Consider the following 7,492-nt stretch of genomic DNA (forward strand, 5'->3'; position numbering starts at 1 on the left):
ATGTATGTATTTGAGAATAGAATTTAAGAAAAGCAAGTAAGTTAATTGATGATTACATAAATTTTACATGTGTTTGGCCATATTACCAGAAACACTTAAGGAAAAAGATTCATTATCTTGGTAATACTTAGGAATAGTATTTCCTCTTATTTCTCATCAACTACAGACATTGCCGCTTTTGTTCATCTTCATAGTAGATTAGGTAGGCCATTCCAGTTGTTAGACTCCACCTGTAAAAAGAAGTTCAATATGAAAACATGAGAAACTGGTGAAAAGGAAAAGTCAAGAGAAAATTATGATGATTGTAGAGCATATAAATCCTAATGACCTGGACTATTGTATGGTGTCTAGATAATATAAATCATTGGCCTTTTTGTTTTTGTATTACATTTACTGTATTACAGGTACGTTGGTTAAGGGAATTTTTCACATAATCACCTGTAATCACAGTGTGGCATTCTACAGAAATGCTACTAAGCAAGTCTATAAAGGCCTGACTGCTCAAATATGTAGTTAAGTACTTTCATCTCTTTTGGTTAGCCCAAGGCAGCAAGACTTCTTAATCTAGACAACACACTGTGTTTGAGAACCAGTGTGCTGAGGGAGAATGTCCCCTCAGCATGAAATACCAGACTGCCATTCATCTAGTCCCTTCTGCTGTCACTACTAGCCTTTCAGCTCTTAATACTGCTGACCTTTGGCTATAGCTCTTTATCAAGTTGGCTTCCTGTTAGTTCCTTGCCCATTTCCCCAGTAAATCCTTTGCACTGACTAGTTGTGTATCTTTCCAGAACCACTGTACTCTTTCTTTCTTGAATTTCTGGATCTTGAAAGAACACCCAGCTTCTCAGCAAGGCATTGAAACCTTCCACTGTTTTCTCTTCAACTTGTTTTGTTAACTTCTCTCTTCTGTATGACCATACTGTTGCAGCCAGGATTTTATTTTGTGTTCAGCTACTTTCTGGGTCATGTTCAAGCTGGCTCTCAGCCTATATCATTTTAGTCTTTGCTGAGAAAACTCCTTGACAGTTTGCCCTTTTACTGTCTGTAACTCCTTCAAATACATTGTGGGGCCATTCCATCATACACATTGTGTTCCTCTAGTTCTATCTACCATAGTAATACCATTTCACTACTCAGAGCGTGTTTGGTGAAGCATATATATATATATACAAATATAGCAAGGAGATCACATGACCACCTGCAAAGATGTAGTATTGTTCATCGGGGAGAGGAGATTAATGATAACTTTATTTTCTAAGCTATATTTGTAAAAGTAGAAATCAAAACCATAATACCTCTTCTTCTATTTTATTGGTAACAGCCACTAATAATAATAAGTAATAATACTTAATAGCCATTCATATTAAGTCTTTGTCAAAGTCAAATGGGAAGAAAATATTGTCATTTTCCTTATAAATAAAATTTTAATGTTGCTGAAGTGTAAGTACATTTTTAGCATATGATCATTATTGTTTAATATACCTTTTAGCTCATTAGTCAGGACCCTCCATGCCATAGAAACCAGGTCAAATGAGTGTTGGGAAAGAATACTGATAATGCTCCTTTGTGTATCATTTTATGATTTTCAGGACACAGTTTCTGGTACTAGGGACTGAATCCATGACCTCAAAGATTCTAAGAACCTACTCTACCACTGAGAAACACTACCAGCTCCTCATACTGAAAGCACTTTAATATATTTTAGATCATTTAATCTTTCTAAAAGCTGTACAAAGAAGTACGCATCTCCTTTCTTTAGATGAGAAAGCACAGGCTGAGAGAGGTTCGAATAGCTTGCCCCAGATTTCACAGTCAGCAGTGGTAGAGATAAATTCATACCAGGTTTATTTTTTCACACTCAAAATAGCCAACTCTACCTTGGATCAGAGAATAAAGAGTCATTCTATGCAAATGTCATCTACATAGAGACAGGGTTTATTCCCCCAGAATATGTCTTACCTTGAGAGAATGTTTGCAAAGAACAAATGCCCCTGAATAAACCAGTTCAACCACTTTGCCCTGAAATATATCCAGGCTTGTCACTGAAAATGGGATGGTTTGTTCTCTGAAAGAAAGATTATATAGCAGAGCCCCTTAGTGCTCCAAAATGAGACCTCTGCCATTATGTGAGTCTTTCTGGAGGTTATCTTGAAAAGGTCACAATAAGCCTTTTCTTCTACTACTTAGTTCTATTTTCACCTCCTACTGAAATCTTGAAGAAATGTCTCTCCAGAGGCCCCTCCTGGGAACAGCCTGCCCCTGCCTCATTTTCTCTGTTCTGCCCTCTGCTGTCTTAGACTTTTCATGAAAGAGATTCAGGGCCATTCTGCTTCAATGACCTTTGAATTGGGTGTTGCTTTAAAAGCCTTTAATTTGTCATTTCCTTCCCTAAGAAAGCCTGGGAAATCACTGAGATGCCTTTTCTCTGTGCCTGCCAGCTTGGATATTTCCCAAGACAGGAGTAGGCTACAGAAAATGACAACTAAGAACCAAATTGAAGGGAAAATGAGGGAGGATGTCTAAAATTAAGATTGTACTAAATGCTTTTGATGCAGACTTTTAATATATCTAAACATCTGTGTATATTTAAAGTATATCTATGGATATTTTATGTCCTTATTGTACAAATGTGAATTATATGAAATTGCAGTTAGCAAAAAAGAACTGTTTGGAGATATATGTTACTGAATTCTATTAATTATTATTTTCAACATTCCTGGTCCCATGCCCTGGGAAAAGACAAGGTGACTATTGTAGACATGTCTCAGGGATACCTTATCTATGACATTAGAATTCCTTTTATCCTATTCCTTATGCATAGCATTACAAATATTTGTTGAATAAATTAATGAATAAGTATATTAAACTGGATGAATCTATCTTGGTTTTTAAATGAAATTGATTTTTTAACAAATATTTTAAACAAACCTAATTTCACATATTAAAATATTTAATTGAGCTTTGAGCTTTTATTATATTTAATCTCTGTTAACTTCTTAAAATACTTTCCCTTGCATTGATTAGTAACAAGCATTGCTTCTAAATTACAGGCTCTGAGTGTCTCTTCCATCAGCACTCTCTGATTCTTAGCTTTTCTATAAGGATAAGAATGAAGCTAAATTGGTCTCTGGAGTTTTCTGATAGTACCTCTCAGAAGTTTGGGTCATTGGTAACATTAGTTAGCTTAACCTATCATTCATGTTTTGTGTTCATTTCTGTGTCGTGTCTATCACTGATTACCACGGATAATTGAGGTTTGTCTTTACTTGGCAGAAGCCAGCTGAATTTTGGGAGTTTGGTACATCCTGTGTCCTTAGCACTGTAAACTCAAAGCTCATAGTTTATCACTTTTCCTGTGTACATTATAGCCTACAGTCTCCTGACTTCAATCTATTCTTGGAAAATGCTAGCATGTTTTCTGTATTAAGTGATATACTCTTTGCCCTGAAATCCAAAGTATGATCTTAGCAATGAAAGAGTAGCCTTTATCAGAGATAAGTATTCCTTGCCATTTTACTATCTGCGTAGTAAATTTGTTAGATTGTTCCTAAGTCTAAAATGCAGGCAAATATGAATCAGATAGACTGTGAAGTCAAAAGGCAACTAAAATTGTTTCCTGGTCTCACAGTGAGGATTCAGTACATTTGTAGTCCCTTCTCAGTACTTTCTCATGCCTTGGTTCTTGGGCAACCAGGCCTTTCCAACTTTAATTTGTCTTTCTTTGTTTCATTTCATTCTTAGAGTCACACAAGATCATAGTAACATCAAGGAATTTTAGATTGGTTTCTTATACCGCTGGAATGAACAAACTAGAAATCCTTGGCTTATTCATGTATCTTATAAGAAACCTAATGTCTTGATGTCCTATCTTCATGCTATAGATCCTCAGAGGTTCTGGCGTCTTTAGCCTATTTTTTATTTTTATCTATATGTGAGTCCAAGGGCTGGGGGTGGGCAGCCAGAGATGAATGAGCCAAAGGACAAGGAACAATGACAGAATGTATTTGTAAAAGCTACCTTGTGACCAGGTAGGGCGGCATACACCTTTAGTCCCAACACCCAGGAGACATAGGCAGGTAGATAGATATCTGTGAGTTTTTGGCCTGCCCGGTCTTTGTAGTGAGTTCTAGGCCAGCCAATTTCTATACAGTGACAGCCATCTCAAAACAAGGCAAAAGAAGAGACACAATGAGGAGGTCTGGTAGGCAGGGTTCTGAGAGAAAGAGTGGTGTCACGTGATTTTAAGCTCCCTTCCCTATGATCGTGTACTAGTTGCTTTCTGTCAACCTGACACAAACATAGATGCATCTAGGGAGAGGGAATCTTAAAAATAAGAAAATGTCTCCAAAGTAATGCCCTATAGAAAAGTCTGTGAGATACTCTCCTAATTAATGATTGATTAGGGAGGGTCCAGCTCATTGTGGGTGATGCCACACCCCATTGCTGGTTGTCCTAAGTGCTCTAAAAAAGCAGAATGAGGAAGCCACGGAAAAGAAGCCATTAAGTAGCATTCCTTTACAGCCTCTGCTTTAGTTCCTGACTCTAGGTTCCTACCCTGTTTGAGTTCCTGTTCTGATTTCCTTACATGATAGACTGTGATGTGAAAGTATAAACAAAATAAACTCTCTCTTCCATAAGTTGCTTTTGGTCATGGAATGTTATCACAGCAATAGCATCCTAAGACAAACACGGGGCCATTCTAGAGTGTCAGCTAGGACTGTAGTCCTTAGATTTGCATTTATGTCTATGTTTTGTGTGTGTGTATGAGGTTTATGTGTATGCATAGAGAGTTCCATAGCTTTGTCATGGATGAATTTCAAAAGAACATGAGGAATTAGGAAAACACATTTCGAGGCTACATGGGAGCTCATACAAAATGTGATTAAGGTCTTAAGTAGATAGTACAAACAGGGAGACAGACACAATTTCAGTGATATTTCAAGGGATAGGTAGAGCTAATATTTCATGGGATGGGTAGAACTGATACCACAGATTGACAATTGACTTGGTAGTTCAACAGCTCTGGGCAATAAGGAAGGATTCCCAAATCTAGCAGGTGCACAGGCAAAAAGGCAAAAGTTTTTTTTGTTTTGTTTTGTTTTGTTTTTTGTATCTGGAGTTGTCAGTTCAAGGATATCTCATACTTGAATTCTCAGCAGCATTTGTGAAGGTCCTTCTTCAGGAGCCACGAAGTTAGAAAATAGCAAGTGGAGTATAGCACCATTGAGTGTTGGTGCTTGTGCCATGGTCTCATATAAATGCCAGCAGTCTATAAGAAAGAGAACTGCTGTTGAAGTTCCTTTCCTCCTACTTTTTATACATAGCATTCAATAAAAAAGTTTTTGCTAAAATATGTAAAATAATTCCAACTACAAATATATTTGTAAATATTTGCATATTTAAAACTCATCTTTAGAAGACACACAAGAAGTGAATAAGGCTAAATGGAACAAAACAGATAATAATTCACAATAATAAAGATAAGTTTTACATATGCAAATATTTACAAATACATTTGTGGTTGGAATTATTTTACATTTTGCTATATATTGCAGTCTGATCTTTTTTTTTTAGAATCAACTTTGATTAGTAGTAGTATTTTTTACTTACTTTACATCCTGCTCATGGACCCCTTCTATAATCTTTTCCCCCTTTCCCCTGTCTTTCTCTTCTGAGTGGGTGGGGCCTCTCTGAGTCTCTCCCCACCCTGGCACATCAACTCTCTGCAGGGCTAGGCAAATCCTCTCTCACTGAGGCCAGACAAGGCAGTCCAGGTAGAGGAACATATCCCACAGACAGGCAACAGCTATTGGGATAACCCCCAATTACAGTTGTTTGGGACCCACATGAAGACCAAGCTGCACATTTGCTACACAGGGAGGCCAAGGTCCAGCCCATGTATGCTCTTTGGTTAGTTGGTTCAGATTCTGAGAGCCCCAAGGGTCCAGGTTAGCTGATTCTGTTGGTCTTCCTGTGGAGTTTCTATCTTTTTTGGAGCCCTCAATCCTTCCCCCAACTCTTCCATAAGAGTTCCCAAGCTCCATCCACTGTTGGGCTGTGGGTGTCTGCATTTGTCTAATTCATTTTCATATGTTGGAAAAATATACCAGCAGATGAGAAGAGGATGTGGGAATGAGAGCATTTTCTCAGAAAAGGTAGTAGAGAGAAGATATTAAAGGACAACAGGGTACAGGAGGAGGCCTGGCCTTGTATGAGAGAAAGACCACTCTTGTGTTCTTTCATAAATGTGGTTGGCAAAGAATATAAGATAAGGAAAGAAGATGAGGGGAGCATCACAGAGAGAACCATGCCCAGTTGCCACCACTGAAAACTAGAGACTGATTCTTACATTTGTTCAGGTTACCATTGTATATGAGAAGGTTAATGAAAGTAGGCATTTATGTTGCTTGGCAACATAGGCTACAAAACAGAGGACTACAGGACCTTTTTTGGTTAAAGGCAGCTAGTTTAACACCATAAATCAAGCATCCATGACCTTTTAAGGCAAGGATGATGAAGAGCTGAAGTCCAAACACTGTATCTCAAAAGCTCTGTTAGAATTGGATCAACCATCATAGCTTTATTTAGGCAGAGAGGAGATGTTCATGAACCAGAGGTGGAGTCCTCAAGAATCAGAGGCTCAGTTCTAACTGGTTTGGGCCGTCTATTTCATAGAAATGGATGAATAAGCAAGAATTATCATTTAACTTTCTTTCTCCTAATTATCTCTTTTTAAATTGCTATTTGTGGTAAATGTATTCAAGTCGCCTTACAGTGTGAAAATGAGGGTTGCACGTTCTTTAAAACTAAAGTTGTCACTACATTCCATGAACTTCAGTCTAAGAATCTGATGTCATTGAAATCAGAATAACAGTCAAATGGTTTTCTGATGCACTTAGAATCTTGGCATAGGAGATTGGAAAGTCAAAGAGACTCTGAAGTAACCCTCTGAGGATTAGAATATTCACATCTTACAGCTACAACTTCTATCTCTAAAAAACAGGCTAAGTGAAAACTCACATTCTTACAATCCTAATTCTTTTGTTAGATTTTTCTGTGATGACCCCCACCCACCCATTCTCCTTGTGGACTTCATTACTAGACCATCCTGGGACAATAGAATGGATTATGATCTTGAATTTCTTCAGTTACTTTATAGTCTGAAGCATATGTCATTTAATTCCAAAGTTATTACCTGAATACTTAATGTGAGACGTCAAAGATGAATAAGGCCTCATTTGCCAATTGAAATTCAACACTTAATAAAATAATCTTAAAATATGAACATTTAAAATCTAGAGTAATAGATGTTCTGGATGGGCAACTAGGTCAACGATGAATTTTGTCTGAGACACTGAAGAGATCTCTGCAAAGGTAGTTAGTATAAGGTCAATGACAGCTAAAAGAGGGAAAGGATGAATTTCCCTGACTGAGAGAACTACATATCATGCATTGCATAGAATTAACATAAGCATAGTGGAATGCTTTT

General features: G+C 37.4%; 1 protein-coding gene across 1 annotated transcript in view; it reads left to right on the plus strand.

Annotated features, from left to right (window-relative positions):
• Dmd (dystrophin) overlaps positions 1-7,492 on the plus strand; it is a 2,056,279-nt gene that overhangs the window by 2,002,455 nt on the left and 46,332 nt on the right. The gene's annotated exons all lie outside the window — the stretch shown is intronic.

The sequence above is a fragment of the Mastomys coucha genome, chromosome X (genome assembly GCF_008632895.1).
Source record: "Mastomys coucha isolate ucsf_1 chromosome X, UCSF_Mcou_1, whole genome shotgun sequence".
Taxonomy (NCBI): domain Eukaryota; kingdom Metazoa; phylum Chordata; class Mammalia; order Rodentia; family Muridae; genus Mastomys; species Mastomys coucha.